General features: G+C 46.6%; 2 protein-coding genes across 3 annotated transcripts in view; one reads left to right on the forward strand and one right to left on the reverse strand.

Moving 5' to 3' along the window:
- LOC143805121 (uncharacterized) overlaps positions 1 to 24,809 on the forward strand; it is a 191,323-nt gene that overhangs the window by 94,086 nt on the left and 72,428 nt on the right. The window lies entirely within an intron of this gene.
- RNF208 (ring finger protein 208) overlaps positions 1 to 24,809 on the reverse strand; it is a 94,757-nt gene that overhangs the window by 58,371 nt on the left and 11,577 nt on the right. Inside the window, exon 1 of one of the 2 annotated variants that reach the window (XM_077284002.1) lies at positions 18,337 to 18,356. The exons of the other annotated variant lie outside the window; for it this stretch is intronic. The gene's annotated coding sequence lies outside the window, so the exon portion shown is untranslated. Of the gene's footprint in view, positions 1 to 18,336; positions 18,357 to 24,809 lie in introns of those variants that run through there. 2 annotated transcript variants of the gene reach the window in all.

Genomic DNA, 24,809 nt, shown 5'->3' on the forward strand with positions numbered 1-24,809 from the left:
AGTCTGGTGGATACACAGCTGATAGTCCTACTGAATAGACTGTTAGAATTTGTATTATGGCAAGAAAAAAGCAGCTAAGTAAAGAAAAATGAGTGGCCATCATTACTTTAAGAAATGAAGGTCAGTCAGTTCGAAAAATTGGGAAAACTTTGAAAGTGTCCTCAAGTGCAGTTGCAAAAACCATGAAGCGCTACAAAGAAACTGGCTCACATGAGGACCACCCCAGGAAAGGAAGACCAAGAGTCACCTCTGCTTCTGAGGATAAGTTTATCCGATTCACCAGCCTCAGAAATCGCAGGTTAACAGCAGCTCAGATTAGAGACCAGGTCAATGCCACACAGAGTTCTAGCAGCAGACGCATCTCTACAACAACTGTTAAGAGGAGACTTTGTGCAGCAGGCCTTCATGGTAAAATAGCTGATAGGAAACCACTGCTAAGGACAGGCAACAAGCAGAAGAGACTTGTTTGGGCTAAAGAACACAAGGAATGGACATTAGACCAGTGGAAATCTGTGATTTGGTCTGATGAGTCAAAATTTGAGATCTTTAGTTCCAACCACCGCGTCTTTGTGCGACGCAGAAAAGGTGAACGGATGGACTCTACATCCTGGTTCCCACCATGAAGCATGGAGGAAGAGGTGTGATGGTGTGGGGGTGCTTTGCTGGTGACACTGTTGGGGATTTATTCAAAATTGAAGGCATACTGAACCAGCATGGCTACCACAGCATCTTGCAGCGGCATGCTAATCCATCCGGTTTGCGTTTAGTTGGACCATCACTTATTTTTCAATAGGACAATGACCCCAAACACCCCTCCAGGCTGTGTAAGGGCTATTTGACCAAGAAGGAGAGTGATGGGGTGCTACGCCAGATGACCGGGCCTCCACAGTCACCAGACCTGAACCCAATCGAGATGGTTTGGGGTGAGCTGAACCGCAGAGTGAAGGCAAAAGGGCCAACAAGAGCTAAGCATCTCTGGGAACTCCTTCAAGATTGTTGGAAGACCATTCCTGGTGACTACCTCTTGAAGCTCATCAAGAGAATGCCAAGAGTGTGCAAAGCAGTCTTCAAAGCAAAAGTTGGCTAAGACATATTTTCAGTTGTTTCACACTTTTTTGTTAAGTATATAATTCCACATGTGTTAATTCATAGTTTTGATGCCTTCAGTGTGAATGAAAATACAGAAAAATCTTAAAATGAGGTGTGTCCAAACTTTTGGTCTGTACTGTACATATATACACACACAAATATATATAGATATCTATACACATATCTATATATATATATATATATATATATATATATATATATATATATATATATATATATATATATATATATATACATACATACATATATACACACACACACACACACACACACACACACACACACACACACACACACACACACACACACACACATCTAGTAGTCCAAAAAAGGAAGCAGCACACCACTGTCTGTGAATAAGAGCTGTTTTATTTAGCCTATGATGGCGACGTTTCGGTTCAGTGTAGCGAACCTTTTTCAAGCCTGAAGAGCACAGGGCGCCAGTGGCGAATTTGTCAATCCTGGTATTCTGTGGCAAATTCCAAGCTTCCTGCACGGTGTTGGGCTGTGAGCACAACCCCTATCTGTGGACGTCGGGCACTCAGATCATCCTCATGGAGTCGGTTTCTAGCCATTTGTGCAGGCACGTGCATATTTGTGGCCTGCTGGAAGTCATTTTGCAGGCCTCTGGCAGTGCTCCTACTGATCCTCTTTGCACAAAGGTTGAGGTAGCGGTCCTGATGCTGGGTTGTTGCCCTCCTCCGGCCCCCTCCACGTCTCCTGGTGTACTGGTCTGTATCCTGGTAGCACCTCCAGCCTCTGGACACTACGCTGACAGACAAAGCAAACCTTCTTACCACAGCTCACATTGATGTGCCATCCTGGATGAGCTGCACTACCTGAGCCACTTGTGTGCGTTGTAGAGTCCGTCTCATGCTACCAATAGTGTGAAAGCACATCCAACATTCAAAAGTGACCAAAACATCAGCCAGAAAGCATTGGTACTGAGATGTGGTCTATGGTCCCCACCTGCAGAACCACTCCTTTATTGAGTGTGTCTTGATAATTGCCAATAATTTCCATCTGTTGTCTATTCCATTTGCACAGCATGTGAAATTGATTGTCAAACAGTGTTGCTTCCTATGTGGACAGTTTGATTTACTGTGAGTTAGATTCTGTTGTGTAAGTGTTCCCTTTATCTTTTGAGCAGTGTGTGTGTGTGTGTGTGTGTGTGTATATATATATATATATATATATATATATATATATATATATATACACATATACACACACATGAACTGACAGAATAACAATGAATTTAGATTAACACCTCTTAACATATGTCATAATCATTGCTGTATCATACAGATTCAGAATTTGTTATCCCATGTTATATCACAATTAATGGAACTATACAACCCTATGTCTACTAGGCTGATACTGCCTAACAGCAGAGGATGGCACCTAATGATATGAGATTTGGCGCCCCCACTCCACAGCGGCTTGCCCTACTGTTCCCTTGATACTAAGGTAAATCACATGCTAATTTACACAAAGTAATCCTATTCTCATGATAATACAAGAACACCACATATAGAAAATGTTCTTTTTGTTTAGTTCTTCTGTCATGATATCAATCTCTACAGATCATGCCTCGATGAGTTTCTCCATGTGTAGGATCATCAGGAGGTCAAGTTATGACAGATATTAAATGCAGGATGGTATGTCTATTGTGATATACCTGGGCTAGGGTTATCAGCACTTTAAATATAGCGCCAAATCCTCAAGTACACGTCTTGAAGGACCAAAACCAAGTTGCTATCTGGGCAGGGTCTCTCTTGTGAAGTTAAATGAAAGTTGTTTTTTTTTCCTACCGGCCAGGGTCCTGTGTATACTCGGCTATGCTAGGGAGGACCCCTATATGATGTGTACACTCAGCTATACTAGGGAGGATCGCTATATGAAATGTATGCTCTGTTATACTTGGGAGGACCTCTATATGATGTGTACGCTCTGTTACACTAGGGAGGACCCCTATATGATATGTATGCTCTGCTATACTAGGGAGGACCCCTATATGTGTATGCTCTGCTATACTAGGGAGGACCGGTATATGATGTGTATGCTCGGTTACACTAGGGAGAACCCCCATATGATGTTTACGTTCTGTTATACTAGGGAGGACCCCTATATGATGTGTATGCTCGGTTATACTAGGAAGGGCCGCCATATGATGTGCACACTCTGCTATACTAGGGAGGACCCCTATATGTGTACGCCCTACTATACTAGGGAGGACCGGTATATGATGTGTATGCTCGGTTATACTAGGGAGGACCCCCATATGATGTTTACGTTGTTATACTAGGGAGGACCCTTATATGATGTGTATGGTTGGTTATACTAGGGAGGGCCGCCATATGATGTGCACGCTCTGCTATACTAGGGAGGACCACTATATGATGTGTATGCTTGGTTACGCTATGGAGGACCCCTATATGATGTGTATGCTCGGTTATACTAGGGAGGACCGCTATATGATGTGTATGCTCTGCTATACTAGGGAGGATCGCTATATGATGTGTATGCTCTGCTATACTAGGGAGGACCCCTATATGATGTGTATATATGCTCGGTTATACTAAGGAGGATCGCTATATGATGTGTATGCTCGGTTATACTAGGGAGGCCCCATATATGATGTGTATGCTTGGTTATACTAGGGAGGGCCCCTATATGATGTGTATACTCGGTTATACTATGGAGGACCCCTATATGATGTGTATATATGCTTGGTTATACTAGGGAGGACCCCTATATGATGTGTATGCTCTGCTATACTAGTGAGGATCGCTATATGATGTGTATACTCGGTTATACTAGGGAGGACCCCTATATGATGTGTATACTCGGTTATACTATGGAGGACCCCTATATGATGTGTATATATGCTCGGTTATACCAGCGAGGACCCCTATATGATGTGTATACATGCTCGGTTATACTAGGGAGGACCCCTATATGATGTGTATGCTCGGTTATAATAGGGAGGACCCCTATATGATGTGTACGCTCTGCTATACTAGGGAGGACCACTATATAATGTGTATGCTCGGTTATACTAGGGAGGACCCCTAAATAATGTGTATGCTCGGTTATACTAGGGAGGACCCCTATATGATGTGTATGCTCGGTTATACTATGGAGGACCGCTATATGATGTGTATACTCGGTTATACTATGGAGGACCCCTATATGATGTGTATATATGCTCGGTTATACTAGGGAGGACCCCTATATGATGTGTATGCTCGGTTATAATAGGGAGGACCCCTATATGATGTGTACGCTCTGTTACACTAGGGAGGACCGCTATACGATGTGTATGCTCTGCTATACTAGGGAGGACTGGTATATGATGTGTATGCTCGGTTACACTAGGGAGGACCCCCATATGATGTTTACGTTCTGTTATACTAGGGAGGACCCCTATATGATGTGTATGCTCGGTTATACTAGGGAGGGCCGCTATATGATGTGCACGCTCTGCTATACTAGGGAGGACCACTATATGATGTGTATGCTTGGTTACACTATGGAGGACCCCTATATGATGCGTATGCTCTGTTATACTAGGGAGGACCGCTATATGATGTGTATGCTCTGCTATACTAGGGAGGGCCGCTATATGATGTGTATGCTCGGTTATACTAGGGAGGACCCCTATATGATGTGTATGCTCTGTTATACTAGGGAGGACCCCTATATGATGAGTACGCTCTGTTACACTAGGGAGGACCGCTATACGATGTGTATGCTCTGCTATACTAGGGAGGACCCCTATATGTGTACGCTCTGCTATACTAGGGAGGACCGGTATATGATGTGTATGCTTGGTTACACTAGGGAGGACCCCCATATGATGTTTACGTTCTGTTATACTAGGGAGGACCCCTATACGATGTGTATGCTCTGTTATACTAGGGAGGGCCGCTATATGATGTGCACGCTCTGCTATACTAGGGAGGACCACTATATGATGTGTATGCTCGGTTATACTAGGGAGGGCCGCTATATGATGTGTACGCTCTGCTATACTAGGGAGGACCGCTATATAATGTGTATGCTCGGTTATAATAGGGAGGACCCCTATATGATGTGTATGCTCTGCTTTACTAGGGAGGACCCCTATATGATGTGTATGCTCTGCTTTACTAGGGAGGACCCCTATATGATGTGTATGCTCTGCTTTACTAGGGAGGACCGCTATATGAAGTGTATACTCGGTTATACTAGGGAGGACCCCTATATGATGTGCACGCTCTGCTATACTAGGGAGGACCACTATATCATGTGTATGCTTGGCTACACTATGGAGGACCCCTATATGATGTGTATGGTCTGTTATACTAGGGAGGACCTCTATATGATGTGTATGCTCGGTTATACTAGGGAGGGCCGCTATATGATGTGTATGCTCGGTTATACTAGGGAGGACCCCTATATGATGTGTATGCTCGGTTATCCTAGGTATGATGTGTATATACGCTTGGTTATACCAGGGAGGACCCCTATATGATGTGCACGCTCTGCTATACTAGGGAGGACCACTATATCATGTGTATGCTTGGCTACACTATGGAGGACCCCTATATGATGTGTATGGTCTGTTATACTAGGGAGGACCTCTATATGATGTGTATGCTCTGCTATACTAGGGAGGACCGCTATATGATGTGTATGCTCGGTTATACTAGGGAGGGCCGCTATATGATGTGTATGCTCGGTTATACTAGGGAGGACCCCTATATGATGTGTATATACGCTCGTTTATACTAGGGAGGACCCCTATATGATGTGTATATACGCTCGTTTATACTAGGGAGGACCCCCTATATGATGTGTATGCTCGGTTATACTAGGGAGGACTCCTATATGATGTGTATATACGCTCGGTTATACTAGGGAGGACCCCTATATGATGTGTACGCTCGGTTATACTAGGGAGGACCCCTATATGATGTGTATGCTCGGTTATACTAGGGAGAACCCCTATATGATGTGTATGCTTGGTTATAATAGGGAGGACCCCTATATGATGTGTATACTCTGTTATGCTAGGGAGGACCCCTATATGATGAGTACGCTCTGTTACACTAGGGAGGACCCCCATATGATGTTTACGTTCTGTTATACTAGGGAGGACCCCTATATGATGTGTATGCTCGGTTATACTAGGGAGGACCACTATATGATGTGTATGCTTGGTTATACTATGGAGGACCCCTATATGATGTGTGCGCTCGGTTATACTATGGAGGACCCCTATATGATGTGTATGCTCGGTTATACTATGGAGGACCCCTATATGATGTGTATGCTTTGCTATACTAGGGAGGACCGCTATATGATGTGTATGCTCGGTTATACTAGGGAGGGCCGCTATATGATGTGTACGCTCTGCTATACTAGGGAGGACCGCTATATAATGTGTATGCTCGGTTATAATAGGGAGGACCCCTATATGATGTGTATGCTCTGCTTTACTAGGGAGGACCCCTATATGATGTGTATGCTCTGCTTTACTAGGGAGGACCGCTATATGAAGTGTATACTCGGTTATACTAGGGAGGACCCCTATATGATGCGTATGCTCGGTTATAATAGGGAGGACCCCTATATGATGTGTATGCTCGGTTATACTAGGGAGGACCCCTATATGATGTGTATGCTCGGTTTTAATAGGGAGGACCCCTATATGATGTGTATGCTCTGCTATACTAGGGAGGACCGCTATATGATGTGTATGCTCGGTTATACTAGGGAGGACCCCTATATGATGTGTATGCTCGGTTATACTAGGGAGGACCCCTATATGATGTGTATGCTCGGTTATACTAGGGAGGACCCCTATATGATGTGTATGCTCAGTTATACTAGGGACGACCCCTATATGATGTGTATGCTCGGTTATACTAGGGACGACCCCTATATGATGTGTATGCTCGGTTATACTAGGGAGGACCCCTATATGATGTGTACGCTCTGCTATACTAGGGAGGACCACTATATAATGTGTATGCTCGGTTACACTAGGGAGGACCCCTATATGATGTGTATGCTCGGTTATCCTAGGGAGGACCCCTATATAATGTGTATATACGCTCAGTTATACTAGGGAGGACCCCTATATGATGTGTATATACGCTCGGTTATACTATGGAGGACCCCTATATGATGTGTATACTCGGTTATACTAGGGAGGACCCCTATATGATGTGTATGCTCGGTTATACTAGGGAGGACCCCTATATGATGTGGATGCTCGGTTATACTAGGGACGACCCCTATATGATGTGTATGCTCGGTTATACTAGAGAGGACCCCTATATGATGTGTATATACGCTCGGTTATACTAGGGAGGACCCCTATATGATGTGTACGCTCGGTTATACTAGGGAGGACTCCTATATGATGTGTGCGCTCGGTTATACTATGGAGGACCCCTATATGATGTGTATACTCGGTTATACTAGGGAGGACCCCTATATGATGTGTATGCTCGGTTATACTAGGGAGGACCCCTATATGATGTGTATATACACTCGGTTATACTAGGGAGGACCCCTATATGATGTGTATATACGCTCGGTTATACTAGGGAGGACCCCTATATGATGTGTATGCTCTGCTTTACTAGGGAGGACCGCTATATGAAGTGTATACTCGGTTATACTAGGGAGGACCCCTATATGATGTGTATGCTCGGTTATACTAGGGAGGACCCCTATATAATGTGTATATACGCTCGGTTATACTAGGGAGGACCCCTATATGATGTGTATGCTCGGTTATACTATGGAGGACCCCTATATGATGTGTATACTCGGTTATACTAGGGAGGACCCCTATATGATGTGTATGCTTGGTTATACTAGGGAGGACCCCTATATGATGTGTATGCTCGGTTATACTAGGGACGACCCCTATATGATGTGTATGCTCGGTTATACTAGAGAGGACCCCTATATGATGTGTATATACGCTCGGTTATACTAGGGAGGACCCCTATATGATGTGTACGCTCGGTTATACTAGGGAGGACCCCTATATGATGTGTGCGCTCGGTTATACTATGGAGGACCCCTATATGATGTGTATACTCGGTTATACTAGGGAGGACCCCTATATGATGTGTATGCTCGGTTATACTAGGGAGGACCCCTATATGATGTGTATATACACTCGGTTATACTAGGGAGGACCCCTATATGATGTGTATATACGCTCGGTTATACTAGGGAGGACCCCTATATGATGCATATGCTCGGTTATACTAGGGAGGACTCCTATATGATGTGTATATACGCTCGGTTATACTAGGGAGGACCCCTATATGATGTGTACGCTCGGTTATACTAGGGAGGACCCCTATATGATGTGTGCGCTCGGTTATACTATGGAGGACCCCTATATGATGTGTATACTCGGTTATACTAGGGAGGACCCCTATATGATGTGTATGCTCGGTTATACTAGGGAGGACCCCTATATGATGTGTATATACGCTCGGTTATACTAGGGAGGACCCCTATATGATGCATATGCTCGGTTATACTAGGGAGGACTCCTATATGATGTGTATATACGCTCGGTTATACTAGGGAGGACCCCTATATGATGTGTACGCTCGGTTATACTAGGGAGGACCCCTATATGATGTGTGCGCTCGGTTATACTATGGAGGACCCCTATATGATGTGTATACTCGGTTATACTAGGGAGGACCCCTATATGATGTGTATGCTCGGTTATACTAGGGAGGACCCCTATATGATGTGTATGCTCGGTTATACTAGGGAGGACCCCTATATGATGTGTATATACACTCGGTTATACTAGGGAGGACCCCTATATGATGTGTATATACGCTCGGTTATACTAGGGAGGACCCCTATATGATGCATATGCTCGGTTATACTAGGGAGGACCCCTATATGATGTGTGCGCTCGGTTATACTATGGAGGACCCCTATATGAGGTGTATACTCGGTTATACTAGGGAGGACCCCTATATGATGTGTGCGCTCGGTTATACTATGGAGGACCCCTATATGATGTGTATACTCGGTTATACTAGGGAGGACCCCTATATGATGTGTATGCTCGGTTATACTAGGGAGGACCCCTATATGATGTGTATATACACTCGGTTATACTAGGGAGGACCCCTATATGACGTGTATATACGCTCGGTTATACTAGGGAGGACCCCTATATGATGTGTATATACACTCAGTTATACTAGGGAGGACCCCTATATGACGTGTATATACGCTCGGTTATACTAGGGAGGACCCCTATATGATGTGTACGCTCGGTTATACTAGGGAGGACCCCTATATGATGTGTACGCTCGGTTATACTAGGGAGGACCCCTATATGATGTGTATGCTTGGTTATACTAGGAAGGACCCCTATATGATGTGTATATACGCTCGGCTATACTAGGGAGGACCCCTATATGATGTGTATGCTCGGTTATACTAGGGAGGACCCCTATATGATGTGTATATACGCTCGGTTATATACTGCTGGTCTCTGACGACAGGATTTCGTGACCACTAGAAAAATGAGAGGTGACTATAACCCCCACGATCTTTTGGGAAACCATTCTGTATACAGTATGGAGGTTTTCACTGCTTAGTTATTGTACACAATGATCTGAAGGTCAGGAAGCTGTCCCCCAGGACTCCTTCTCCTGCCATTATAACAATACATATAGTCTGCGGGGTGCAGACATATTTCCGCATTCCTAATATATGGACCCCCACCCTTTTCCCTAGGAATCCTCATTCTGTGACTTTGGCTCCAAATGCCACCTACAGCTGTTGCTCATCTGATGACCTCTCTTCTGCCCATGTGGCAGTGTTCACTGCAATTCTATCAATGAACCAGGAGGCTCAGAATGAGCATTACTTTGGGTCCTGCCTGGAGAGGAGATTGCTGTAGATTGTAGAACATGGCGCTCCAATAACCATCAGCCACCCTAAATCTGTAGACCCTGAGTTTGGGGCTCCTTGAAATATTTCATGGCCTGATTAAATTCCTCTGTGTAAAATTAATGCTATAAGGATTCTGAGCAAAGTTTATAACCCTCATATTATTTTCTGAACTGTCACATCTAATTTTTACCTTCCACTTCAGCATGGATCTAATTAGGCGTTCAGAGAGCAATTAGCCCGGACTGTGAGCCTGACAGGACAAGGGGGCGCTGTGTCCAGTCTGTCAGCAGCAGGAATAATTGGAAGAGGTGGTACTCTTCTCTCCGCAGACCCTGAACTTAATTATCAGCTGCTGAGAGATTGTACGCCCCGTCCTCCACAACCGACAGCAGGGGAACAACCGGGACGATCACACGGTGACAGGCTTGTCCAGTCTGAGGTCAGTGTTATTCCACAGAACCCAAAGACGAAATTCTTGTGCCATGCTTTGCCCCTTCTGGCCTTGCACATGGGAGACCAGACATTATTCATTTTGAATGTTCCCTTGAAAATCATCTAATTCATGGTGTATGCGGACAGTACAATTATACAATGAAAAGTTGGACACTTGAAGCTTATAAGAAAATTGCACATCTCTCAAAAAACTCTGCGTGCTGTCAGTGACTAGATAGAGCTGAGTAGCTCCGTCACCTAACTGTGTCACAGCTGAGATTCTAGCTAACCACTAGACCTGCACAGAGACTTGTTTAGCAGCGAGTCCAACCTGATGTGCGTGACGTTTAGCTCACAGAGGATGGTGGAGACTGGGTGCAACGGATCCAAACATATAGCTATTAAATGGGAAAAACCCAGCGCTAGCAGTGCATGCAGCTCTCAGGGGTCTCTCCTGTGTCTCACCCCACCCCACCAAGCACATTTGACCTTACCTTGGACCCCCCACGTTTACCGGATTCATCTGTTCTCCTTGAAATCTAATGATACTAGTGCCCTCGCCCTGTGAGAACTATGTATTCGGGAAGTGCAGCGCGTTACATCACTGGTTAGGTAAGCGTGTGGTTAGTGATGTAACAAACAGCCAGACCACATGTACCAACATTCAGGACCATGATGCTTTGCAGAAAAGAAGGAGGTGGGAGTTAATAACCAGACTGAATATCCCAAAGTGATGCTGCTTCTCTTGTAGCATGGAGAGCCTAATCTAAGAGGCAGAACAATATTGGTGGAGTTGCCCTTTAATTTTCACTGGATGTTCTTTATGGGTGATGAACTATGATATACAAATCTTCTATTGTTACACAAGTTTCTCCCCAATTCCGTGTGCTTCCCTCTTTAATCGGATACAGGGTCAGAAATTAAGGATTTCCATAAATTGTCTGAAAACTTTGACATGATGCGCCATCTAGTGGTGGGCCTTGGAAAGTTCAAGGTGCAAGTGACCAGAAGAGTTAGTTATGGTTATATCTCTAATATCTGTCATTTGCTTCACCAAAATATAACAAATGAAGATTAAGTATATGTAATCTTCAGTAACGGCCCAGCCTTTTCTAGCTACATGCTGATATCTTAAATCTTCACATGCTGGGAACAAAAGCAATGATCTGCCACGGTCTGATCCTTCAGACGGAACTTGAAAATCCCCCTCTTCCAGAAAGCTTACAGCCTGCACTGACAACGCTCCCCTCCAACCTGCTGTCTCCCTCCCCATTAACCTGTAAGCCCGAAGGGCAGGGTCCTCTACGTACTAGGCTGTCATTGTTAATTTATTCACAATATTTAGTATGTAACCCCTTCTCATGTACAGCACCGTGGAATCAATGGTGCTCTAAAAATAAATCATAATGAATAAGAAAAAGGATTGAAAATGTAACTGCCCACAAATGGAGGTTTGTTACAATGTGCTAGCAATACAAGCAAAATACCACAGGATTAAGTACTGCAGTATGGGGTTTTAGCCTCCAAGTGTAACTTCCTGCTACATATGCAAATACATACAAACACACACATACACTGCTTTCATTTTTTCTATTCCTAATCGGCAGGTTACTCATAGCATTACCAGTTAACACCACAAGGTGGCGCACACAAGTGCATCCTTACTACATTTCAGAAATCTCAGGCACAAGCTTGAAGCATATTTAGAATTGAGAGTCCTCAGTGGTTGATACCTTTTAATGGCTAACTGAAAAGATGATAACAAATTGCAATAAAAATAACTTTATCACTCACATAATGGTAATTCTGCTTCACGTCACCTGTCTTATCTATGGCATTTTTTCTGTGCTGTGTTGTGCATAAATATGTGATTCTCCTGAATTTCTTTTAGTCTATGCCTGATAAAGAGACCTGAGTAGTCTCGAAAGCTTGCAATTTACCATCTTTTCAGTTAGCTATTAAAAGGTATGTCAACTACTGAGGACTCTCAAGTCTACTTATTTTTCTAGCCACTGGCTAACACTGTACCAAGATATATATCTTTCCTGTAGGCACAAGCTTGTTTTTTTTTTTTTTTATTGAAGCATTTCTGCAGCATTTTCCCCCCATTGAAAGAAATGAGAGTGCAAAAAGCAGTAAAAACACAGCAAAAAAAAAAGTTGTCAGTTTTTAGTGGCAAAAAAAGCAGGTACAGCAGGATGTGAAAGCCATTTGTTTTTGTAATTCTCTCAAATTTAAGCCAAAATGTCTTGGTCTCCTCATATGAGCTGTTAGTATTAGTATAGCTTAATTAAATCAGTGATATGTGTGAAAGTAAAGTCAGCCTGACCAACTCAATGCCTGAACAATGTGTTAAATTGCACAATAGACATACCATTGGTGCAACGGTGCAGCCGCACAAGGGCCCAACAGATAAGGGGGCCCATAGCCACCGCCAAAGCACTTGGAATTGTATATTATCTATAATAGAACACTGGGAGCGTTATTCTGTCCGAAGCCTTTATAGACTGAGCAAGCGCGATGCGCTTGCGCAGTCTGGACCCCACAGAGTGACGCAGCCCAGGATATTACGGTATGTGTAAGCACTGAACGCATACCGCAATCTCTCCGGCGCCAGCAGCTTTTCCTGTGTTCAGCGGTCACGTGGTACTGCTCATTAATGAATATGGACGCATATTCATTACTTTAATGAGCGGTACCATGTGACCGCTCAGCACTGGAAGGCGCTGCCAGCCTTGCACGACTGAGAAGCAGGGAAGTGCCAGGATGGGGTGAGTATGACGGGGGAGGGTAAGCAATGCTATATTCACCTGTCCCCATTCCACCGCCGTATTGTCTTCCGCGTCCTCTGGCTGTGACGCTCAGGTCAGAGGGCGCGATGACGTGGTTAGTGCGTGCCCTCTGACTGAACAGTCACAACAAGAGGACCCGGAAGACACAGCGGTGCGCAGCAGTGGAATGGGGACAGGTGAATATCGCAAGTGCCGGGGGCCAAAGCCAGCGGCGACACCGGCACCTCTCCCCCAGCGATGAGAGGTGAGTATGTCTTTTTTTTTCATCGCAGCAGCATACGGGGCATATTATGCTATGGAGCATCTTATGGGGCCATCAACCTAAATGGAGCAGCATACGGGCATATTATGCTATAGAGCATCTTATGGGCCATCAACTTTTATGGAGCATTATATGGGGCAAATTATGCTATGGAGCATCTTATGGGGCCATCAACCTTTATGGAGCAGCATACGGAGCATATTATGCTATGGAGCGTCTTATGGGGGCCACCAACCTGTATGGAGCAGCATACGGGCATATTATGCTATGGAGCATCTTATGGGGCCATCAGCTTTTATGGAGCATAATATGGGGCATATTTTTGTATGGAGCATCTTATGGGGCCCATCATGAACTTTATAGAGCATTATATGGGGCATATTTTGTATGCAGCATCTTATGGGGCCCATCATTAACTTTATGGAGCATGTTTTGGGGCCCATCATGAAGTTAATGGAGCATTATATGGGGCGTATTTTGTCTGGAGCAACTTATGGGGCTCCTGATTCAATATGGATATTCAAAAACATTTAACCTACTGATGTCTCAGTGAACTTTACTTTTATTGGTATCCATTTTTAGTTTTTAAATTTAAGCGCTATTTTGTAAGTTACGCATCCGGGGAAGAGGATTGTGGCCCAGGAGGGTTGTGGCGTCGAAACCGGCGCCTGCGCAGTCCACACTTTCCGGTGCCATTTTTATATACTGAATCTATATATAAAATACGTCAGTGGAGCAATCCAGCCACTTTCTACTGAATATATTATATATAATAATAATTTTTATTTATATAGCGCCAACATATTCCGCAGCGCTTTACAACTTATAGAGGGGACTTGTACAGACAATAGACATTACAGCATAACAGAAATCACAGTTCAAAACAGATACCAGGAGGAATGAGGGCCCTGCTGCTCGCAAGCTTACAACCTATGAGGAAAAGGGGAGACACGAGAGGTGGATGGTAACAATTGCTTCAGTTATTTGGACCAGCCATAGTGTAAGGCTCGGGTGTTCAAGTAAAGCTGCATGAACCAGTTAACAGCCTAAGTATGTTGCAGTACAGACACAGAGGCTATTAACTGCATAAAGTGTATGAGAACATGATGCGAGGAACCTGATTATGTTTTGTCTTTTTGTTTTTAATAGGCCACACAGGGATAGTTAGGTTAATGCATTGAGGCGGTAGGCCAGTCTGAACAAATGAGTTTTTAGGGTACGCTTAAAACTGTGGGGATTGTGGATTAATCGTATTAACGTAGGTAGTGCATTCCAAAGAATCGGCGCAGCACGTGTAAAGTCTTGGAGAAGGGAGTGGGAGGTTCTGATTATTGAGGATGTTAACCTGAGGTCATTAGCGGAGCGGAGGGCACGGGTAGGGTGGTAGACTGAGACCAGAGAGGAGATGTAGGGTGGTGCTATGCCATGGAGTGCTTTGTGGATGAGGGTAGTAGTTTTGTACTGGATTCTGGAGTGGATGGGTAGCCAGTGTAATGACTGGCACAAGGTAGAGGCATCGGTGTAACGGTTGGTGAGGAATATGATCCTGGCAGCAGCATTCAGGACAGATTGGAGCGGGGAGAGTTTGGTAAGAGGGAGGCCGATTAGTAGAGAGTTACAATTGTCCAGACGAGAATGAATAAGTGAGACAGTAAGAGTTTTTGCAGAGTCGAAAGTAAGAAAAGGGCAAATTCTAGAAATGTTTTTGAGATGCAGATAAGAAGAGCGAGCCAGTGATCGGATGTGGGGGGTGAATGAAAGCTCGGAATCAAGGATGACCCCAAGGCAGCGGGCATGTTGTTTTGGAGTAATGGTGGAACCACACACGGAGATGGCAATGTCAGACAAATGTAGGTTAGTAGAGGGAGAGAACACGAGGAGTTCAGTTTTTGACAGGTTCAGTTTAAGATAGAGGGAGGACATGATGTTAGAAACAGCGGTAAGACAATCACTGGTGTTTTCTAAAAAGGTCGGCGTGATAACAGGAGAAGAGGTGTATAATTGGGTGTCGTCAGCATAGAGATGGTACTGGAAACCAAATCTACTGATTGTATACTGCCCCTATTGGACAAACAAAGAGAAGAGGAGGGGGCCTAGGACTGATCCTTGAGGAACCCCAACAGTAAGGGGAAGGTGAGAGGAGGAGGAACCAGCAAAACATACAGTGAAGGATCGGTCAGAGAGATAGGAGGAGAACCAAGAGAGAACTGTGTCCTTGAGGCCGATGGAGCGGAGCATAGTGAGGAGGAGCTGATGATCCACAGTATCGAATGCTGCAGAGAGATCCAAGAGAATTAGCATGGAGTAGTGACCATTCGATTTAGCTGTTAGTAGGTCATTAGAGACTTTAGTGAGGGCAGTTTCAGTAGAGTGTAAAGAGCGGAAGCCAGATTGAAGAGGGTCGAGAAGAGAGTTATCTGAGAGATGGCGGGTAAGACGGGAGTGGACCAGGCGTTCGAGGAGTTTAGAGATGAAGGGAAGATTAGAGACAGGTCTATAATTAGCGGCACAATTTTGGTCGAGGGATGGTTTTTTAAGTAATGGATGTATGATGACATGCTTAAATGAGGAGGGAAAAATACCGGAAGTGAGGGAAAGGTTGAATATTTTTGTTAGGCGAGAGGTGACAGCCGGGGAAATGGACTGGAGGAGATGTGACGGAATGAGGTCACTGGTGCAAGTGGTCGGGCGAGAAGATGCAAGGAGCCTGCTTACTTCTTCTTCTGTAACTGGTTCAAAGTCAGAGAGTGAACTAGATGCAGTGGGGGAGGGTGGACAGTGCATGGTAATATATATACATATACATATATATATATATATATATATATATATATATATATATAAATACGTCAGCGTAGCAAGCCAGTTTACTGCACATGACAGAATGGGGGCGCAGGATAGGAGCAGCACATGATAGAATGGGGGCGCAGTATGGGAGCAGCACATGACACAATGGGGGCGCAGGATGGGAGCAGCACATTACAGAATGGGGGTGCAGGATGGGAGCAGCACATGACAAGATGGGGGCGCAGGATGAGAGCAGCACATGACAGAATGGGGGCGCAGGATGGGAGCAGCATGACACGATGAGGACGCAGGATGAGAGCACCATATGACAGGATGGGGGTGCAGGATGGGAGTAGTACATGACAAGATGGGGGTGCAGGATGGGAGCAGCACATGACAGAATGGGGACGCAGGATGAGAACACCACATGACAGGATGGGGACGCAGAATTGGAGTAGCACATACCAGAATGGGGGCGCAGGATGGGAGCAGCACATGACAGAATGGGGGTGCAGGATGGGAGCAGCACATGACAGAATGGGGGTTCAGGATGTGAGCACCACATGACAGGATGGGGACGCAGGATGAGAGCACCACATGACAGGATGGGGGTGCAGAATTGGAGTAGCACATACCCGGATGGGGGCAGCACATACCAGAATGGGGGCGCAGGATGGGAGCAGCACATGACAGCATGGGGGCGCAGGATGGGAGCACATGACAGGATTGGGGCGCAGGATGGGAGCACATGACAGGATGAGGGCACAGGAAGAGAGTAGCACATGACAAAATGGAGGCGCACAAAACAGGAAAGCACAGGATGGGGGCGCAGGATGGTAGCACCACATGACAGGATTAGGGCGCAGGATGGAAGCAGCACATGCCAGGATGGAGACCATATACCATATAAATGCTCCCCACCCGGGCGTAGAACGGGTTCAATAGCTAGTGATGATATATCGCTATTGGACTGTAAAGGGCCCATAAATTGTTCTTGCACAGAGGCCTCTTCAGGCTGTATCTGCCAGTGGGCCTACCAATGTGTAAAATAAACAATGTCTACCAACTCAGTGCCCTGACAATATCTTAGGTAAACTATTTCCGACAAATCCAACTCCACCTTTGTTTTTACATTTGCAATTGTGTATTTTCTCATGATCTCATATGAATTTTTATGTCTGAAAAAATGGTGACTATTCTGGACAAAAAAAATAAATTTTCCACTAAATAATTTGATCAAATTGCCCTTTTTTCCAGAAATGTTTTATGGTTTCACATACATCTTCCATTGGTGACCTAACTCCCTGCAATTGTTCATGCTTGTATGGTGGAAGCAAAGCTGAACTTTGGGATCCTGAACAATGCAGCAAAAAAGGCTGCAAAAAAGCAGCAAGAAAAGGAGCAAAAAGGGCAACAAAACCTGCTTTTTGCCTACAGCTTATTTTTACTGCCAAGAGATCAAGTTTTGGCTGCAGAAAAAAGCAACATGTGAACATACCCTTAACACGCTCGGGAATAATGAACGTGCTGCATATCCTAAAATCCACATTGTCTGCGTCACAACCGCACATTCCATGCTAACAAGTTACCACTTGTCTCCATTGAATTAGTGCAGAGATAATCTTTCAGTTGTCGATTTCGGCTACAGATTTTCTCAAAATGACTTTACTAATACAAGTGAGTGGGCTCTGGTATAGGGTAGGGGTGACATGGTGGGTTTTGGTATATGGTCACTGTAGTTGCCTTGGATCCAGGGGCAGATATTAAAAGTTCATATAAAGCATTAGTAGTCCTACATATTCCACCTCACAGTTCTTCTCTTTCCAGTGTTGGTATAACCACAGTCACAGATAATAACATGCTGCCTTTGTGTGTTCTGGATATGTGAAAAAAAGGATATTGTCACACTACAGATTCATGTAAACAATGGAGCCTTGTACAATGTGGGCGCGTCAGAGAGATGTTCAGTGTCGCGTAACGACCAGATAATCTGCACCGACCACATACCTCACGAGCCAGAGTCACCACAAGCCTCTCATCCTCCTCATTGGATGATTTTGCTTAAAGTTACAATCATCTGAAATTGAATAATGGGAGAGTAAGAGAACAGGAATATGCCCAGCATCCCATTTAGCAACATTCCCACTAACAGGGGCTGAATTATAAGTTATATTTTTGAATACAATTACTAGAGAGACAAAAAGCACATTAGGGTCTTATCCGGTACACAAAGGGTATAAAAAGAGCAAAGTGTGCTCACCTGGTAGGGCTGTGACAGTCATAACTCCTTTAGAAAGCACATAAAGCCTGCTGCGGGACCACCGAATGGTGAGGAATGTGGTGGTGAAAATCTGTGCTGCCAAATGTCCAAAATATGATCGGAGACCAAATGAAGTAAGAATGCGATTTTATTTCATCAACCACACTTTTCACGGAGTTCAAACCTGTTCATCAGGATAAACCACAATGATAGGATACAACTCAAAAAGTGCAGAGGTCCATTGCAGCATATCCCTTTTTAGGCTGTGTGCACACGTTGCAGATTTTTTCGAGGTTTTTTCGTGGTTTTTCACTATAAAAACGCTATAAAACCGCGAAAAAAAAAACGCTCACATTAAAGGGCCACTGTCACCCCCCTCCAGCCGTTATAAACTAAAAGAGCCATCTTGTGCAGCAGTAATGCTGCATTCTAACAAGGTGGCTCTTTTAGTTTTAGGTTCAAGTATACCCCAAATAAAGCGTTTTTATACTTAGCCACAATTCCTGTCTCTAGCCAGGTAGGCGGGTCCTCACTCCCCAGCTTGGCCAGATCCTCTGCCGTCACTCCAATCTTCCTGCGTTTTCGGCACCGCCCCCTCAGCGCTGTTATCGTTTCAAAACCGGCGCCTGCCTGTGCACTGGTGTCCTACGCAGACGCAGTAAGCTCTGGCCGTCTGATGTCCCAGCCAGGCTTGCACACTGCGCCTGCGCGGGCATTGCGGCCGCCGGCCAGCCACCTTTGGAATCCCCGGAAAACGTCTTCTTATCAGTATATATTTATGTTTCACCTATACAGAATATTCCGTGTAATGGCTGATACCAGAGAACAAAAGACATCCACAGAACACCAGGATGGATCTGCTGCACAGCAAATAGCTGTAGGACCTGCGATGACGTCACTGCCATGTGATTGCCCTAACAGAACAGCGCTGAGGGGGCGGCGCCGAAAGTGCAGGAAGATGTGAGTGACGGCAGAGGAGCTGGCCAAGCTGGGGAGTGAGCACCCGCCTACCTGGCTAGAGACAGGAATTGTGGCTAAGTATAAAAACGCTTTATTTGGGGTACACTTGAACCTAAAACTAAAAGAGCCACCTTGTTAGAATGCAGCATTACTGCTGCACAAGGTGGCTCTTTTAGTTTATAACGGCTGGAGGGGGGTGACAGTGGCCCTTTAAGCATCCTATTTAATAGAATGCAATCTGCATTTTTTGTGCACATGCTGCGCTGTTTTCCTGAGCGGAATCACTTTCCAGAAAAAAACTCAGCATGTTCATTAAATTTGCGGAATCGCGGGGATTCCGCACACCTAGGTGTAACGGGGTCTACCAAGCTGGGGTACCTCTTTCAGTACCACCCCCTGTTTCAGGCGGTCCACTCTGCTTTGGCTGGAGTCTGAATGAAGGACGCTGACTGGAATTCCTTGATTACATGAGAGCATATAAAAGCTGACTGCTTCTCCACGTATTTCCAGTCTCACAACACTTTATTCACAGGACACAAAATATATTACACAGATACAGAGGGCAGGCCAATAGAAAAGCAGCAGGCCAGACATACATTACAATAGCCGCAGGGGGCCCGTAGCCTGCCGATATTTACTGTGGGAATTACAAAGGTGGGGGGAGGACAGAAGGGGGATATCTTGTCCCCTCTGCCCAGGGGCGCAGCCTGTGGGCTGATGCATCTCACATGGAACCTATTATTCATACATATAACTGCACAACATTCTGGGTGCTGAGTGGTTCCGTAACATGGCTCCCCTTTTCAGCGACGCGATCGGCATACAGTCTGATCCTTAATGGATCGGTTTGGGGATGACCGAAGTTTATGGGGATTGGTACATGTTCAGTTTGTCGACTTAGTCCATCGGCGTTACTGTTTTGTTTGCCGGGTCTGTAGTGGATGGTGAAGTCCAGAGGTTGTAGGGCTAAACTCCACCGCAGTAATCTGGCATTGTCTCCGAAGACACGATTAAGCCAGACTAGGGGATTATGGTTCAAATATGGTTGCAACTTTTTGAGTGCCCATACTACCGCCAGGCACTCCTTCTCGATGGCCGCATAGCTTACTTCACGGGGCAGTAGTTTCCGACTCAGGTAAGCTACCGGGTGTTCTTGGCCGTCCGGCCCGACTTGGCTCAGTACTGCCCCCAATCCAAACATAGAAGCGTCTGTGTGAACAAGGAAACGTTTAGTTGGATCGGGTGCGGCCAATACAGGGGTATTGGTGAGGGCGTCCTTTAGCTGGCGGAAGGCTTCCTCACACTCTGAGGTCCAGGTTACCTGACGGGGTTGGTTCTTATGGGTCAGATCAGTGAGGGGCTTGGCTACGCTGCTGTAATTGGGAACGAATTTCCTGTAATACCCTGCTGTCCCTAGAAACGCCATGACCTGGGTTTTAGTGCGTGGGGTGGGCCATTTGGCTATGGCCTCAATCTTGGCTGGTTCTGGTCCCTGTTTCCCACCCAATGCCCTAAATACTGAACCTCTGCTTTGCCCACTTGACACTTGTTTGGGTTCAGGGTGATTCCGGCCTTGTCGATCCTGTCCAATACTGTCTCTAGGTGATTTAGATGCTCTTCCCATGTCGCGCTGTAGATGGCGATGTCATCCAGGTAGGCACAAACATAGTCCTGGAGACCATCCAGAAGCCGGTCAGCCAGCCTCTGGACGGTCGCCGGGGCATTCTTCATCCAGAATGGCATAACTCGAAACTGGAATAATCCGAACGGGGTGACAAATGCCGACTTGGGAATAGCGTCAGGACTAAGGGGAATCTGCCAGTAGCCTTTGCATAGATCGATGGTGGTCAAATACTTTGCCCCCACCAGCCGGCCTAACAACTCATCCACACGCGGCATGGGATACGCATCCGTCACTGATTTCTCATTGAGCTTACGATAGTCTACACAAAACCGTGTAGTCCCATCATTCTTGGGCACTAACACTACGGGGGATGCCCAGGGACTATCTGACTCTTCAATGACCCCTAAATGCAACATCTCTTGTATCTCTTGTCGCATCCCTTCTCGTACAGACTCAGGGACGCGGAAGGGGGGTTGTCTCAGGGGGGTCTGATCCTGGGTCTCAACCTTGTGTTGTGCCAGGCGAGTGTACCCTGGTCTCCCTGAAAACATCCTCTGTCGCTGCCTCAACAACTCCTCCGCCTGCTGTCTCTCCCGGGGGCCTAGGTCTTCACCCAAGTGTACCTGGTCCCATGTTTCAGACTGAGTCCTTTCCCCTAAGACATCAAGCAAGGGAAGTCCGGCTAAATCCTCTGCTTCAAGTGCACAGATGGTCACTACCTCTTCAGGGCGCTCCCGGTAGGGCTTCAGCATATTCACGTGGAACATGCAGATAACCCTGGGGTCGTCACAATCGGCGACATTATAGGTGGTGTTGGCTATTTTCCCCACTACCTGGTAGGGCCCCTGCCATGCAGCTTGAAACTTGTTCTGCCTAGTGGGCTCTAACACCAGGACCTTCTGCCTTATTTCCAAGGTGCGCTCTCTGGCCCTCCGATCGTACCATACGCACTGGCGCCGCTGGGCCACCTGCATGTTCCCACGTACAGCCTGGGTCAGCTCCTGCAGGCGGTCCCGGAATTCCAGCACATAGGGTACAATAGGTACCCCTTCTATGATGCCCTCCCCTTCCCAGTGTTCTAGCACTAAGTCTAGGGGTCCCCTTACCCGTCTCCCGTATACCAGTTCGAACGGGGAGAACCCCGTGGATTCTTGGGGCACCTCCCGATAGGCAAACAGGAGGTGAGGCAAGAATTTCTCCCAGTCCCTGTAGGTCCTGGTAAAAGTCCCAATGAGTTGTTTTAACGTCCCATTAAAGCGTTCACACAACCCATTGGTTTGCGGGTGGTATGGGGCGCTTCTAATGGACTTTACGCCGCACAGCTTCCACAGTTGGTTGGTCACCTCTGCTGTAAACTGGGTACCCTGGTCCGAGGTAATCTCCCAGGGAAATCCAACCCGTGAGAAAACCTGGAGCAGGGCAGCCGCCACCGTCTCTGCCAGTATGTTAGGTAACGCAACCGCCTCTGGATACCGTGTGGCATAATCTACCACTGTCAATATATACCTTTTCCCTGACGGACTGGGTTTGGCTAACGGACCTATCAGATCGACAGCTACTCGGCTAAATGGTTCCTCCACAATGGGGAGGGGGCGGAATTTGGCCTTGCATCGATCTCCCGTCTTGCCAATGCGCTGGCAACTGTCACAGGTCTGGCAGTACTGACGAACATCATAGGTTACCCCCGGCCAAAAGAAGTTTTGTGTCAGACGATGCCTGGTGCGACTGACGCCGAAGTGCCCGGCCAAAGGTATGTCATGAGAGATTCGCAGTAACTCCTGCCTGTACTTCTTGGGAACTACCAGCTGTCGTTTTATAGTTGGGCTCATCCCTGTGTGGTGCTGCTCTGTGATCCGGTAGAGGAGTCCCTGTTTCCATACAAACTGTTCCCCTTCCAGTACCCCTCTCCCCTCCTGTGCCTTCCCACGATATCCCTCCAATGAAGGATCCTCAATTAACTCCCTCTTAAATTCATCTGGGGTGGCCCAAGAAATGTGTCTGGCTATGGGAATACGTGTAGGGCTGGGATGTCTTACCTGGGCCTCCTCTGAGTGTGATTCCGCCTCCGCAGCTCGAGCTTGTCTCCGGGTGGTCACAGGATATGTCTCAGCCAGAGGGGCAACTGAGAAGGCAGACTACATGGGCCCCAAGTCATTTCCCAGCAAGACGTCTGCAGGCAAATCCTCCATCAAGCCGACCTCAACAAGGCCATCCACGACTCCAGTTCAGGTGAAGCCTGGCAGTGGGCAGTCGATGTATGGCTCCCCCTGCTACACGGACTGCCACTGTCCGGTCCATCTTCTCTTGGTTCCGGACGAGATGAGGCTTCACAAGGGTCAAAGTTGCTCCGGAATCTCTTAGTCCCTGCATGCGTTTCCCATTAACCCTCACGACCTGTCGATGCTGTTGTCGATTATCTGCCCGGGCTGCCTGCACGGGGTCTACTTCATGCAGCACTTCCTCCATCTCTTCCACCCCCTGGTTAGTTGTAGCCCCCAATGCCGGGCAGCTTCGCCTTGGTAGCAGTGTACAGCGGCCCGGCTGAAGGTAGCTGTTCCCGCCTTTGGCAACTGGGTATGCTGAGTCCGGTTGGGACATTGTCTTTGCAGGTGGCCCAGCTGACGGCAGGTGTGGCATCGCGCCCCAGGGGAACTGTGGTAGGCCGGGTTTCTAGCTGGTCCCCCTACAATCTTCGGTGGTTTGGGGCCCTCCAGGTCCATGGGCGGACCCTTAGTGACCATCTTTGATCCGGACAACTGAGGCCTCCTGGTGTCATGATGTTCATCGGCCAGACGAGCGGCTTCAAGAGTCATTGGCCGCCTGTCCCGAAGCCATTCCTGTGTCTCGGGGGTTAATCCATTAAAGAATCGTTCTAACAAGAAGAGCTGGAGGACGTCCTCCTTAGTGGTTGCTTGGCTCCCTTGTACCCACTGTAGCAGTGAAAGCCGTAATTTACAGGCCCATTCAGCGTGGGTATCGGTTACTTGTTTTATAAGTCCGCGGAACTTTTGGCGGTATGCCTCTGGTGTCAGCGCGTACCGGGCCAAGATCACTTCTTCGATCCGCTCATAGTCCATACAGTCCTCATCAGGTACCGTGCGATAGGCGTCCGCTGCCCGGCCTGTCAGCTTGCTGGCCAGAATCTGAACCCGTTCCTCCGGCTTCACTTGATGAAGGGCACACTGCCGCTCAAAGCCCTGCAGAAAGCCATCAATGTCTTCCTCTGCCTCCCCCAACTGTCAGAAGGCATTATACTGGATCTTTTTGTGGCTTACTGTTGAAGGTACCTGGTCGGAGGCCAGAGCTCCCCCTGCTCGCTGACTCTCCTCTCTCCGCTCTGCCATCTCCATCTTGGCCAGCTCCACTTTGGTCCGCTCTGCCATCTCCATCTTGGTTAGCTCTATCCTGGTCCGCTCGGCCATCTTTTCCTTCAGATCAGTACACATCACATCACATTAGCCATCACCTCTCATATGATCTCTACTGCAGGGTTTGGGCCATAGAACACCAGTCTGTTATTTACCTCCCTCTGGAATTCTGTCTCCTCCATGTTCACATTGGGGGGCGCTGCACTGTCGTGTTCCATGATGGCTGCTATCAAATTCGCTTTTGTTTTGTTGCTGGCGATTAACCAGA

Source organism: Ranitomeya variabilis, chromosome 2 (assembly GCF_051348905.1).
Source record: "Ranitomeya variabilis isolate aRanVar5 chromosome 2, aRanVar5.hap1, whole genome shotgun sequence".
Taxonomy (NCBI): Eukaryota; Metazoa; Chordata; class Amphibia; order Anura; family Dendrobatidae; genus Ranitomeya; species Ranitomeya variabilis.